Raw genomic sequence first — 14618 nt, forward strand, 5'->3', positions numbered from 1 at the left:
CCTGCCTGGAGGAAGAGGCTGTTCCTGGGCCTGGAGGTACTGGCTCTGAAATTCCTGGATCTCTTTCCCGACGGGAATAGCTGGATGATGCTGTTGGCCGGGTGAAGGGGTCCTCGATGATTTTGTCAATGATCATAGTGGATCACATTGATATTTGTGGTGGTGGGGAGCAGGAGGGTGTCCCCAGTGTTGCTCTAGGCCACTTTACGTCCTGTGGATTGACCTCTGATCATTTTTTAAAAATATTAATTATAAATAAAATCCACAAAGAATTCACACAATTAATAATAACACAAATCAAATATAAATACACTTGTCATAGTTAAAAGAAGGAATAAAGAAATTCCCCCCCCCCATTAAACCACCCCATCTGCCCTCCATCCCCTTGCTAAAAGAAAAAGAAGAAAAATGAGGACAAGGGACCCCCAACAGGAGAACCAATTACTTTAACGTTCCTTTTCAAAAACTGAGGCCTTAAGGAGAAAGGGAATGTTAGAGCCACCCTTTCTAAATATGGGGTCCATATTCTTCCACAATATATGGTTGAGGCGGCCTGCTCACCAGGACGAAAGCCAGTACACAAGATGGATGACGAACGCGGTGACTACACAGATCCTGCGGCAACCAATCATCTTCGTCCCAGGTGACATCCCACACAGTGGGAAGCAATGAGCAATGGCGAGAACACCCACCAATCCGAGGCTGGCTTTGCCGTCTCGAAAGACCTGTCATCACTAGCGGGAGAGTATATAAGCAGAGCTGCCAGTTCAATGAACCAGTCTTCGACTTCGACTTCACGGGTGTGTATCATTCATTCCACACATCATGGTGAGCGTGCTGGATATCGGTGCGAAGGAAGAGACTTTCACCATTGACCACCTCAAACCAGCACATCTGGACATTAGCAAATTCACCCCCCACGACCCAGATATAGGCGACCGAAAGCAGCGAACAGCGCTGGTTCTAGGGAGGTGGGGCATCATGCTAACTGGGATGCCACCCTGTACACAAGATGGCCGACGAATGTGGCAACTGTTCAGAGTCCACGGGGACCAACAACTTTCATACCAGGGGACAACGCGCACGGCAGGAATCGACAAAGAAGGGAACACCGAACAATTGGAGGCCGGCATGGATGTGACATCACTCCAGTCGATAGCAGCAGGGAGAGAATAGAAGCAGAGCTGCGAGTGTAATAAAGGAGTCTTTGACTTTGATTTTTTTGGGCGTGTGTCCGCCTTTACACCCATCACAGTAGCGCGCACGCTCCAAGTTCACATCGAATGGTCTTGCTCATCTTACATCGGGAGTCACGTGTACAGTTTCCTTACCTGAAGCATGAGAAGTGCACAAAAATCGTCAGATTTGTTTCTGGGGTGTTTTAAGCAGGTGATAGAAGGAAAGTTTGAATGTGGATCTCTTGGTCGTTGGTAAAAAGGGAGATGACCTTACAACATTATGAGAGGACACAGCAGCACGGATCGAGAGAGGATAATGCAAAGGAGCCGAACACCAAGTGTCACAATTTACCAATACCCGATCAGCTGCTTAGACTTTAAGATATGTCTTCAATGAAAATGTAATATCCTTGGAATTCTCTCCGCTTTTGAAGGTGCATTTGAAATTGGGATCCATGGACTTGTGATGAGTTTATTGCCGTACCCACTCGTAGAGGGATCATATGCATTGAACTTAGATGTAGATACTTTGAAAAAAGTAGCAGACATTAAATTGGAAGCGGTAATAAATATGAAGGAAAGATTGAGAATAAATAGTCTCCCTTGCAGTTGGGGTACAATGTATTGCTTGAGATCAGAGGAATCCTGGAGCCAAGACAAAGTGATCCTGTGTTTCCCAAGGATTTGATTGTTGTTGGATTAGTAAAAAGTGGAAGGGCCGAAGGGTCTTCTGATCCTTCGACTGCTTGATTTGTCTTCTGATGCTGATTGGGTTCACCTGTGTATTCGCTCGCTCGCTCGCTGATTGGTTGCTTCAGTTACGCGAGGCAACGGGTCGATTCGGTGAGGCCGCTATTTGATTGGAAGCTGAAGTCGGGTTGGATTGATGGGCGGGTTCGCGGGTTGATTGGCTCTTGCTGTGAGGAGGCGGGACATTTGCGGCGGCGTCTGCTCGGGGTCCGTCGTGTCGCCTCGGGCGCGAATGGGAGGCGCCGGAACCTTCCACAGCCGCGCGGTCCAGGGAAAGCGGACGACCCGCAGCCCACCGGGCCCCACCCGGGAGCGGCCGGTACCGGCGGGGTGTTTGGGTGGAGCCGAGGCGTCGGTGCGAGGCCTGATGCCGCCGACAGGGCGAGGCTGGAGGCCGCGGGGTTACTTGCAGCGGGAAGGGGCGGGGTCAGGTGATTGGCAAGTCTGGTTTGCGCATGCGTGGTGAGTTCGCGCATATGTTGCAGATACGCATGTGCCGATTGAGGGCGACGAAACGAACCCTTTGCGCTAGCGGCAACTGACGACTGGCGCATGCGCACAGAAATTAAGATGGCTGCCCCCAGCTAATGGACCCTGAGTCACAAAGTCAATCCTGTGACTGTTCTCGTTTGTCAAATCATTTGATTTTAAAAATAGGCTCTAAGACTTCAGGTCTCCTCGCTCGGGGGCAATACCCCGACTTGCGACCATCGTGGACCCACCCTCCCCCCCGACTCGACCTTTGTGGGACCTTTGGACTAAACTCCTTTAATTAAAATAATAACTATTTATAAACTCCTACAAGACTTCAGGGCTCCTCGCACGGGGGCAAAACGCCGACTTGCGACCATTGTGGGGTCTGATTGATCCTTTGGACTACACTATGGTCGCAGGTCGGGGAGGACCTGTCGGGGTCATTGGGTCGCTGAGGAAGGGATGGAAAACCAATCCATTTTTTGCTTCCCAATGCTCATAGAATGTGTCTGATTCCATCCGTTTTTCCTGTTGTTGTATCACATTCTTCATAAAGTTAGATGTTATTTTTTTAAAGTTGTGTTACTTGAACAATAATGCTCCAATCCTTCTGATCCTGATGTACCATGTGTTTAAAATGTAATGTTTCCCAGTTACTTGATCGAATGCCTTAAAAATATAGGGACTTTGGTGTTAAAAATACAGTGTAAAGATTTCACCAATCCTTTTGAATTTATGATCTCTGAGATTTCTGGTCATGTTTTCTATTTAGGTTGGTGTATCTTGCAGACCTGTTTGGTTGCAGCAAGTAAGAAGTTTTCCATTTGTAGCATCCGCTGCGGCAGCGCTACCAAATAAAGAGACATCCAACCAAGGTGAGTGTAAAACAAAGACTGGCTTTTCTGGTTTAAATTCCCCACATGTGCTCACTGGCCCACCCACTTCTGGTGACGTACCCCTGATTTCCAGCATCACTCTCCAGCTGGCTGGCCGCTACGCGGAAGTGAAGGGCATCTCAGCCCGCACATGGTGCAAGGCCCACGCTCCTGCTCAGTGGTAAAGGGGACTCTGTGCCATCTTGGACTGTCCAAGTGTTTCAGTGATTTGGCCTTTTTTGCTTGCCCAGTTGCCTGGTGCGCTACAATCTCAGCGTTGATAAGGGGGAAATTCTTTCAATGTTTTATTCACTTTTATTACAGAATTCTTCCTAGTTTATCTGTGTAACATTGAAAATTATGGGTTTTCATGAACAGGGATCATGATTTTACTCATAATTTGGTGAGCCAATGGATAGGACAGTTTTTGCTAATGCCCCATGGGAAGCAAAATAAAAATGAAGTGACAAAATTAGGAAGGTTTGTTGACCCTTCTTTTTAAGCAGTATGTCAGGATGATTTTCATCTTGCTTGCTGAATTAAAATGTGATTTGTCAGTTCTTAATGGCAGCTGCCATTATTGGCATTGCAAGGAGAGATGGGAAATGGGTCAGGTCTTTGGTGGTCCCAGTAACGCAACGTAGAAAGATGTCACGGGGCTGAATGTGGTTTAGGGAGGGAGAGGGTATTAATTTTTAGGAAAAGTATGTGGCCAGCCACCTATCAATATTTTTTTATCAAATAGAAATTCCTGCTGGTAGAAGCCATTTCCTACTTTGAACAGGCCCAATGTCATTATCCAAGCAGATATTGTTAAGAGCCCAAAGGATCCCAAAACCCAGCAGCAAGACAAGTGGTTTTTAAAAGAGAAGTTATTTTTAATCAAATTTAATCATGAAAATAGAATTAAACTTTAACCTAACTCTATACTTAACAAACCCAAATTAACCCCTTTTTAATTCTAAGTGCACATATTTGTAATGTGTTTAAATTTAAGAAAAGTGATTTGGTTCACAGTTCAATCTTACTTCTCTTTCTTCCAAGTTCTCTGGATGCAGGCAATTCCGCTGTGCACAGAATGGAATGTGTATAAATTTCAACAGGATTTGGTGCTCGAAAGGTAAATGTTTACCGCTCAGGATAGTTCTTGTAGGGTTTTTAGAGAGATGTGTTGTTCCAGGATTTCCACAACTGAGGTACCACCATTAGTCACCTCAATGTCTCACTGATGAACTTTGCCCCGTTAGGGTTTTCCAGACGGTAACTTATTTCTGCAAGCTACTATAGAGTTCCATTCCTCTTATTCCAAACAACAGGAGTTCTTTCTTCTGCTTAACCTAGTGTTAGATAAACAAAACCTAGGAGTGACTTTCCTGTAAGCAGCCTGCAGAAAGGTACTTGTAGCCATCCTGGCTCCATTTCCAAACAATGGTCATTCATTTTATGACATCAGTTCGATTAACACCTACTTGTGAATGTGCATAACATTCTCCAGAGACCTTCAATATTTCTTCAGTCTTTCAAATAAGATGTTTTAAAATGTATGTGTGTGTATGTATGTAACCTACTCTTCTTTTTTTTCTTCTTTGGCTTGGCTTCGCGGACGAAGATTTATGGAGGGGGTAAAAAGTCCACGTCAGCTGCAGGCTCGTTTGTGGCTGACAAGTCCGATGCGGGACAGGCAGACACGGTTGCAGCAGTTGCAGGGGAAAATTGGTTGGTTGGGGTTGGGTGTTGGGTTTTTCCTCCTTTGCCTACTCTAAATCTTACCAAAATCCCAAATATTACCAAATTCTCCAAATATATTTATCCATTACAATATCACGTAAGGAGCATTTAAGAGACTCTTAGACAGGCTTATATGGGTGAATGAAAAACAGGGTTGTAGCGGATGCACAGCGCAGTATTACAAACCACCACCATCAGTTCACAGACTTACCTGACACGTCGCGGGCTAACAGTGCTGGGTACCAAAGTGCAGTGAGTGGATCAGATGAAGCCCCTGCCTAAAGGCATGGGGCACTAATGGCTCGTAGCTTTAACCTGCTGGTCCTGTGGACCGGAAGGTGTTCACTAATATTCTCATTGACAGGCAGGGAATAAAAGGTCTGTGTATGTCTGCAATAAACCAGTCTTGAGTTGACTACCTTTGTATGTGTTTGCCTTTGTTTAGTAGCATCTACCGCAGTAGCCGCTACAGGGTATTATTTTTTTGTTAGAAATATCAAGATCAACACATCGTGGGTCAAAGGGCTTGTACCGTGCCGTAATATTCTGTTATTTCTGTTATTGCTTGACTTTGAATATCTGTTGTAAGTACTGTGAGACTTCAATAATGTAGCAAATGTGCACAGCAACATTGCAGTCAGGAGTTTGTATCTCCTGGTTGACGAGCTTTTCTCTTTTTTACACAATGCTTTCTAGATCTCGTCAGTAAGAAAAGAAATATTGTGCATGTTGAATATGTCATTATGTCTAAAATTAACACTGGAAAAGAGTCAGTAACACCAAGGTAAATAGCACCCTTTAGTGGCTGGTCCAGTTTCCTGACGGGCACAAGTTATCACTTGGTGGCGACAGTGATGTGAAAATGTGGGTAAATTATTTTGTATATGATTTATACATGTTAAAATTAGCTGTTGTTTGTTCCAATTTCAGGTAGGTGTGGTTGCAAAGTGGGTAAGGATAGAAAATACTTGGGGATCAAAAACTGGGGCTTGCATTTGATGGTGTGAAAGTCAAAATGGAAACTCAGAATAAGGCTCATCTGATTTAGCAAGCCACTGGCTCTTATACTTCCACCAGAAGAGAATCTAGAATTGAATTTTGAGTCATTTACGGTGGGTAACTTCAAAGTCTGTTGATAGTAAGACTAAATTAAGAGCCCTTTTGTCCCTGGCTGTGCTGAAAGATTGTTTTGTTTATTAACTAAATCTTTCTGAAAGGGAGAATAGTGTGAAGCGGCTTTCCAACTCGTTGGTGATGAATCTTGCAGTAAGATCTTTCAAATAATTATAGATTCCTAATTCCTCCCAGTCCTCGGGCATTTTCTCCTGCAATCTACATCAGTTACCACCATCCAGGGATTCTCATTAAGGGTAAGTTTCAAATTCACCTCCTCCAACCATGTCCGCGCCCTCTGTGGCAAGAAACCCAATCCAGAGTAAATGACAGATTGGCTGAGCGCCTCCACTTGGATCACAATGGCCATCTTGGCTCATGGTCACAAGATGTTTTAAGTTCCATTCCATTCCCACACTGACCTTTGTCTTCTGCCTCCTCCATTGTCTGGGTGAGGTCAAATACAAAGGAACCATCTCTTATTGAATTTGTGAATCGATGGTATGAATATGGAATTGTCCAAGTTCATGTAACCAGCCCACACCCCCCCAGGTTTTCTCTCTGTCCTGTTGATCCACCCAGTTCCCCTCATATTTCCCTTCCAAACCAGATGACTTATAAATGTGGGCAGAGAAATGGTAGATGGAGTTTAATCTGGACAAGTGTCTTGCACTTTGAGAAGAGTTGTAGTCGTGTTGCAATGAGGGATCTTGGGGTGCAAGCGCGAGCTCCTTGAAAGTGGCAACAAAAGTGTAGGGTGTTAAAAAAGTATTCTTCATTGAGCAGGGCATGAAGTATAAACGTGGTTAGACCACATTTCAAGTGTTTTCTGCATTTCTAGTTGCTGCATGACAAAAAGAGTTTATCGGGGGTTGCTTGGGATAGAGCATTGGTTCTGGGGAGAGGTTGGACAAATTTGGATAGTTTCCTCTGGAACATTGGAAGCTGAGTGATGACCTGGTTGAAATTTATCCAATTATTGTAGTCCTGGAGAAGGTAGATTTCTTCTTCCCCCTCCCCTGTGGGAGATGTAAAAATACTACGATGCCTATATTGAACTGAGAGGGGAAAAGGAGAGAAGTGAGGCAGGTTTTTGCACAGTGCGGTGGGGGTCTGGCCCACGCTGCCAGGATAGTGGTGAAATCACCACGATTTAAGAGGCATTTGGTTGGGCACATGAACAAGGGGGAATAATGGGTGATGTGTATGGACCATGTGCTGACAGATTGGATTATGCTCTGTTGGGTGATGATTCATCTCTTTTCAAGGATTGTTGCCGATGGGCAATAAACTTTTCACAAAGGTCTATCTCCAATGAATGTATTTAGAACATTTCCATGAGTTAATTCCCTGTAGAAACACCAGTTTATCATTCAAGCTGTGTAGCTACAGCAATAATGCAACATTTGAAGGCCATCATTACTGAATCCATTTTAATCAGCCTTCACCTTGTACAATGTTCAGTTGAGACAAGAAAATCAAAATGCAACTTTTAACCTCAAGGAAAGATGAGTAATCCTCTGTACCACAGAATTATTGCTGAAAAAATATTTGGAAAATTTTGTGAATTCAGCTTCCAAACAGTTGATGAAGAGGAGCCACAACAACATTTTTAAAAATTAAACCCAGAACATTTATTAGAAGATGTTTATCACAATAAACATGTTCAGGTTCAGTCATGATCGATTCTAGAATGGCATGTGGCAATAATAAAAGGAATGCAGGATAGATAAATTCCAAGGAAAAAGAAATTAATGATTTGAATTGTGGTTTAAATGGTTTTGTGGCCAAATTTGCGGAGGTCATCAAGATAGGGGACAGAGTCGGAAATGTAGAAACCGTAAAGTTGCAGAAGGATATTGACAGATTAGGAAACTGGGCAAAATGATGGCAGATGAGATTTAACACCGAGAAATGTACAGTTGTACATTTTGGCAGTGGAAATAAACAGGAAGCATACTATTTGGATGGGATGAAAATTCAGACCTTGGATGTGCAAAGGGACCTGGGTGTCCTTGTGCAAGGAAAACTAAAAGTTAATGACCAGGTGAAATTGGTAATGAAGAAAGCGAATGCTATGTTGGCATTCATTTCAAGATGAATAGTGTACAAGGGAAAAGAGATGTTAATGAGGCTCTATGGGGCACTGGTGAGACCTCCTTTTGAGTACTGGGTGCAGTTTTGGGCCCCCTATCTGAGAAAGGATGTGATGTTGTTGGAGAGGGTTCAGAGGAGAATGATCAGGATGATTCCCAGAATACAAAATATAATGTACGAGGAGTGTTTGACAGCTCTTGGATTGTATTCATTGGGGTATCGGAAATTAAAAAAGAAAGCTCATGGAGACATTTTGTATTTTGAAAGGTTTAGTTAGGGTGGATGCGGGTAAGATGTTTCCCTTGGTGGGTGAGTCGAGGACAAGAAAATTAGAGGTTATCCATCCAAAACAGAGATTGGGAAGAACTTCTTTCGCCAGAGTGTCATGGAGCTGTGGAACTTATTGCCTCATACAGCAGTGGATACCAGATCACTGGGAGTATTTAAACAAGAAATAGACAAGTATCTCGTTAGTGAGGGCATGAAGGGATATGCGGAAAAGGCTGGAAATTGGATTGAGTGTAGAGTAGCTCAGTGTGTATTTACGGAGCAGATTCGATGGGCCTGGTGGCCTGGTTCTGTTCTTTTGTCTTGGGATCTTGTTCTCATTTGAGAGAGATTATCGAAGGCAACTGAGAAAAATGGAAACAATTTGAGGCAATTGTTGGAGTAGGTTATTTGTTTGCCATCTCTATTTAAAATTCCAAAATTATCTGTCACTTTGGATCAGTGCTGGTCCCTCCAATCCCTGAGGAACATAGTCTTTCTAATATGTCATGTGTTCTTTCAGCTACAAATGATTCTCTTTTTCAAACATGGCCACAGGTTACTCGTGCTTCATTTCTGTCTTACAATCTTTTTGGGTGGTTTTTCAGTTGTAAATGTGGAAAATTCCATTTTGGGAGTGGATTTCTTGTCACGTTTTTCCGTGATGTATTTGAAAAAACGTTGTGTGGACTGCAGCTCTTGAATGCAACTGAGCTGCATTTGTTGTCCTTCCAATGCCATCTGCTGCCTGACAAGCCTTCAACCTGATTCCTGCCCTTTCTAAGCCTTGCGCAAGTGTTTTCCTCGCCTCGTGACCCCATCGTAACGGTGTACAGACATGCAATAAGCCACCATATAAAGGCAGGGTCTGAGACGCAGGTCGTAATGCCCCCAGATTATCTTAAAATCGCAAGATTGGATTGGCAAGAGTTGGGTGTCGTCCACAGATCTGACAGCTGCTGGGCTTCACGGTTGCATATGGTTCTGAAAAATACTAGGGATTGGCGGCCTTGCAGAGATGATCGTCCCCTGAACAATTCCACCGTGCCTGACTGATACAATATTCCAAATTGACAAGACTTCTCAGCCAACCTCCACGGCAAATATGCATTTGCTAAAATAGATCTAGTACATGGTTACTATTAGATTCCATTTGAGTCTTCGGATGTCACAAAGACAGCAGTGATGGTCCCGTTCGGCATGTTCGTGTTTCTGAGAATACCATTCGGTCTATGGAATGCAGCTCAGACATTCCAGTGGTTCATGGACCACGAACTCACTGGCCTTGGGTTTTTTTTGGTGCTTGTGTTGATCGAGGAGATTCTGGTTGTAAGTGTGGATGAAGAGAAGCACAAGAGCCACCTTATCTCATTGTTTCCGAGGCTTGAGGAATGTGGCATCGTGATCAATCCCAGGAAAGTGTTCCGAGAGCTGCTGATCTTGTATTTTTGGGACGTAGAGTTATGCAACATGGTATTTTGCCTGATGAATGGGAAGTGCGTGAATTTTGAGAATTTCCTCCCCCCATTAAGGTTGGCCAATTGTGATGGTTTTTAGGTATGAGGAATTTTTATCGCTGTTCCCTGGTGAATGCCACAGCATCTCTATTACCTCTTGCTGAACCACTCAAAGGATCTGATGTCTGCTTCAAAAAGACCTTAACTTTGTGTATGCTTTCCATGATGTGAACACTTTTCTTGCAAATGTCACTAAGCTTGTACATCAAATGCCTAAGGCCTTTCTCTCTTACAACAGATGCATCTGTCAGTGCTGTGGGAGCAGTGTTCGAACAGCTAGTCTGTGGGCAATTGGAACCTTTGATGTTTTTTTTCAGCCAAGCGGTCACCGGTTCAGGCAAAGTATAGTACATTTGGGCAAGAACTCTTAGCTATCTATCTCGCAGTGAAACATTTCTGTTTTAAAAAATATATATTTATAGTTTTGTATACAGTTCAATATAATAATAGAATCGTATCCAAATGATACGTTCAATGATCAAAATAGAATAAAAAAATAAATGTTGTTCTGTACATAAAAGTGAGAAGAGGAAAAAAAGTATAAAAGAAAAAAATACAGATCTAGGTGCAAAGCTCCTGTGATTACTATTCCCTCCCAAAAGGAAAGGCAGGATATTAATAAAATAGTAGAATTAAACCAACATGATAAGGTTCAACCATTAAGATGAAAGAAAAGTGGTGGTGGGGTGGAGAAGTGAATACATTAGATATCCAAACCCATATCTAAATATGGTTTCCATATTTTGAAGTAGGTATCATACCCAGTTCTAATATTATAAATCACCTTTGCTAAGGAAATACAATTTTGCATTTCCCCACAATCAATTTTAAGATGGGATTCAGATCTAAAACATGAATTTGAAAAATTAGGAATAAATTAATTGATGTGCCATTAAATATAATTGATGAATAAGTTATTATTAACTAATCTATCAAAAACATTAAGTACTGTCCCAACAAATGTCAGACCAGCAAAAAGGGTCAATTTCAGTTCCCAAATCCAATTCCCATCTTTCTTATGATTTATTCAAGTCTGGATTTGGAGATTCCTCTTGAAGTAGAAGATACAATTTGGAAATGTTTCTTTGTAATTCCCTCATGGATCCCAATTTCCAATCCAATATTTCAGCTTTTTTATTGGAAGGTTATCCTTTGACCATTTGTACAGACCACCAGCCTCTTATGCATACTGTATCTCTACTTGCCAAGGGAGATTCAGCACTTGCACTTCATCCTTCAATTTTCATCGGACACACGTGACATCTGAGAGAAAGCGAATTGGTACCCAATCCAGGTGCGACATTACATACAACTACTGACATCAATTTCAATGCCATGGCTCATGCACGGTGCACTGATCCCGATTTCATCCGGTGTAACCAGATCAACTCTGGTCTCCATCTTCAAGATGTGACCCTGGATGAATTGGCTGAAATGTTGGTCTGACTTTTTTCCCCCAACAGGAAGGACTAGGCTATTTGTGTGGGCAGCTATGAGGCAGGAGATTTTCCCTTCACAATCTATCTATTCCTGGTGGAACAGCATCAATCAAACTGGTTAAGGAACATCTTACCTGGGTTCATTTAAAACAGAATGTTGGATTATGGGCAAGGACTTGCTTGCTGGGTCAATGCCCTAAAGTCTCCAGGCACATGAAATTCAAGCTAGGGGATTTTGTTGTTTTGGATTCCCATTTCCAGCACGTGCACCTTGTGGCTTGAAAGGTCCACTTCTGCCATCTCGGCAATGTACTTTTCTGCTCACGTGTGAGGACAGGACTACCAGGTGGAAGGATGAAATTCCTATCATCGGCATCTCTGCAGAGACAATTGATGGGACTTTTGTGGATCATTGTATTCCATCATTTGGTGTTCTGGGCACTATTACAACAGATCGAGGGTCTCAGTTCGAGTCAGCATTGGTCCGAGCTCTCACTGATCCTCTGGGCACTACCTGAATTATGGCTAAGCATTTTAGGGCCAACAGCTTCTTTGAGCATTTTCCTTGACGATCAAAAGCACCATTGACATCAGGTGGCAAATCATCGACATGTAGCGAACGTTTGCCCATGGTTCTCCTTTGTGTGACTACAGCTCTTAGGGCAGATCATGGATGTTTAGTGGTAGAGCTAGTCTATGACTGTATGCTGACCTTGCCAGGTGAGTTTGTGAATCTGAGTCCAGACACAGTGCTCATGAACAGGTCAGTTATCTTGATTTTCTTGGAAAAATGAGTTTACTCTGATGTTCTCCTATGTGGCAGCATCATCTGCAGTGGATGTGCCAAATGATTTACAACACTGTACTCGTGTGTTTCTTTGGCATGATGTTGTTCGTAAACCACTTTAGCCCATTTACGATGGTCCTTTCCAGGTCTTATGGCACCATCCATAGTGTTTTGAGATTGACAGGAATGGAAAAGGTAACACTGTTTCCATCAACAGGTTGAAGCCTGTGTATTTTGAATGTCCATGTTCTGCATTAGGGCCAGAGGACCGGTGCGCCAGAGGACCGGTGCGCCAGAGGACCGGTGCGCCAGAGGGCCGGTGCGCCAGAGGGCCGGTGCGCCAGAGGGCCGGTGCGCCAGAGGGCCGGTGCGCCAGAGGGCCGGTGCGCCAGAGGGCCGGTGCGCCAGAGGGCCGGTGCGCCAGAGGGCCGGTGCGCCAGAGGGCCGGTGCGCCAGAGGGCCGGTGCGCCAGAGGGCCGGTGCGCCAGAGGGCCGGTGCGCCAGAGGGCCGGTGCGCCAGAGGGCCGGTGCGCCAGAGGGCCGGTGCGCCAGAGGGCCGGTGCGCCAGAGGGCCGGTGCGCCAGAGGGCCGGTGCGCCAGAGGGCCGGTGCGCCAGAGGGCCGGTGCGCCAGAGGGCCGGTGCGCCAGAGGGCCGGTGCGCCAGAGGGCCGGTGCGCCAGAGGGCCGGTGCGCCAGAGGGCCGGTGCGCCAGAGGGCCGGTGCGCCAGAGGGCCGGTGCGCCAGAGGGCCGGTTGTACCCCTGCATCTCCTGTCTTGCAGTATCATACGCGATCAGGCTGAACTGTCAACCATCCAGACCGTTACCCTGGGGACAGTTCCATTCAGTCACCTCCTTGCATGGAGCGGAGGCTGGAGGTGGGGGCTGTCACGGTGATGTATCTGCCTGCTTTGGGAACGGTGCCAGTTGCCGCTGATGATGTCATTGGATCGTCGCACTGGAGGAATAGCCCACGTGCGCAGGTGCGTTAAGCGTCAGTATATGGGTGATGGATCTCGGACGCAGGAGGAGTTGAGAGAGAGGGTCAGGATCACCGTGTGGTACTGAGCTAAGGAGAAGGTCAAAGGGGTTTGGCTGGGTGATGTTTGGGGAGTTGAAGAATGCAATGTTGTGCCTGAGGAGGATAAAGAAGGTCGACTCCATTGTCTTCTGGAGGAAACGAGTGAGGGTACTCTTTAATTGTTTGTAAACGATGGTATATCAGTGCCGTTACAAATCTAACCCTTCCCTACCTCACACTCATTACTCTCTATTATATTTCCATCCATGCATCTTCGTCTTTTGAATGTCCTCATTGTACCAGCCCCCACCTCCACCCCAGCAATGCATCCCAGACCCTCACTTCTCTGTAATTTTTTAAAACTTGTTTAGACGATCAAATCAAAAGATGAATGAAGTTCTACTGCTTCATCTCGTGATCTCATCATCATTTCTTTGCAAATTATGGGCAAATTGAGAGAAAAATGTTTGTGTTAAATAGACACTATGAAGGAGAGGGGGAAGGGTGGATCCCTTATTATATCTGCTGGTCAAATACTGCGAGCTGCACTGTTACACCTCTTAACAACATATGTTGAAGAATACTGCGGAATGGTAATGATCTAAAATACCCAAACTGGAGAAATAAATTGAGATGAATGCCTTTGGAATGAACTTTGGAAGGCATCATTGGGTTTTCGTGACTTGCTCATGAACCAGAATTTCTCTCACTTGGGTTCTGGCTCCTGAGCCTATTCTCTTGCTTCCATTTCAATGAAGTGGCTACTTTCCCTTCCTGGCTCCCATGCAAGCTCGCTGTGGCTTCTTTTGTACTGACTGTCATTATGTTGTTGCAAAGTACTGTCCATCCATCTTTTCTCAAAATCTGTACTAATCCGTATCAATTCACGAAATATTGATGCTCTCCATTTATTGACTTCCTTGATTTGAGTTTCTTCCTGTCCAACATGGTTCAACAGTGGATGGCAGAATCGCAACTCTGTTGCATTGCCAGTGATAGGGATGGGGTTCAAATACTACTCTCTCTGTGAGGAGTTTTTATGTTCTCCATGTGTGTTTGTAGGTTTTCTCTAGGGTGGGGGAGGGGGGTCCAGATTTTTCCCACTGTTCAAAAAGCATGAGCGTGTTGAAGGTGAATTGGGAGGCACAGGTTTGTGGGCCTAAAGGGTCTGTTAGTGTGCTGTAACTAATCTTGAAGTATCACATTGACTCTGATATGTCACTAATGTAAATCTTGGTAGTAATGGTGTGTATGATTCAGCTTTGTCTTGATCTCTGCGGCTATTGGCCTCGCCTCTCATGTGGAACCCTATAACTTGGGTGTTTTGGAATTACCTCGTTGTGAGGAGTATATCTGAATGAATAGCTTCACTAA

General features: G+C 44.5%; 1 long non-coding RNA gene across 1 annotated transcript in view; it reads right to left on the bottom strand.

Moving 5' to 3' along the window:
- LOC138745740 (uncharacterized) overlaps positions 1-1650 on the bottom strand; it is a 29078-nt gene extending 27428 nt beyond the window's left edge. The window contains exon 1 of the long non-coding RNA XR_011346470.1: positions 1332-1650. This is a non-coding gene — a long non-coding RNA (uncharacterized lncRNA). The remainder of the gene's footprint in view (positions 1-1331) is intronic.
- Positions 1651-14618: the final 12968 nt, after the last annotated feature.

Source organism: Narcine bancroftii, chromosome 11 (assembly GCF_036971445.1).
Source record: "Narcine bancroftii isolate sNarBan1 chromosome 11, sNarBan1.hap1, whole genome shotgun sequence".
Lineage (NCBI taxonomy): Eukaryota > Metazoa > Chordata > Chondrichthyes > Torpediniformes > Narcinidae > Narcine > Narcine bancroftii.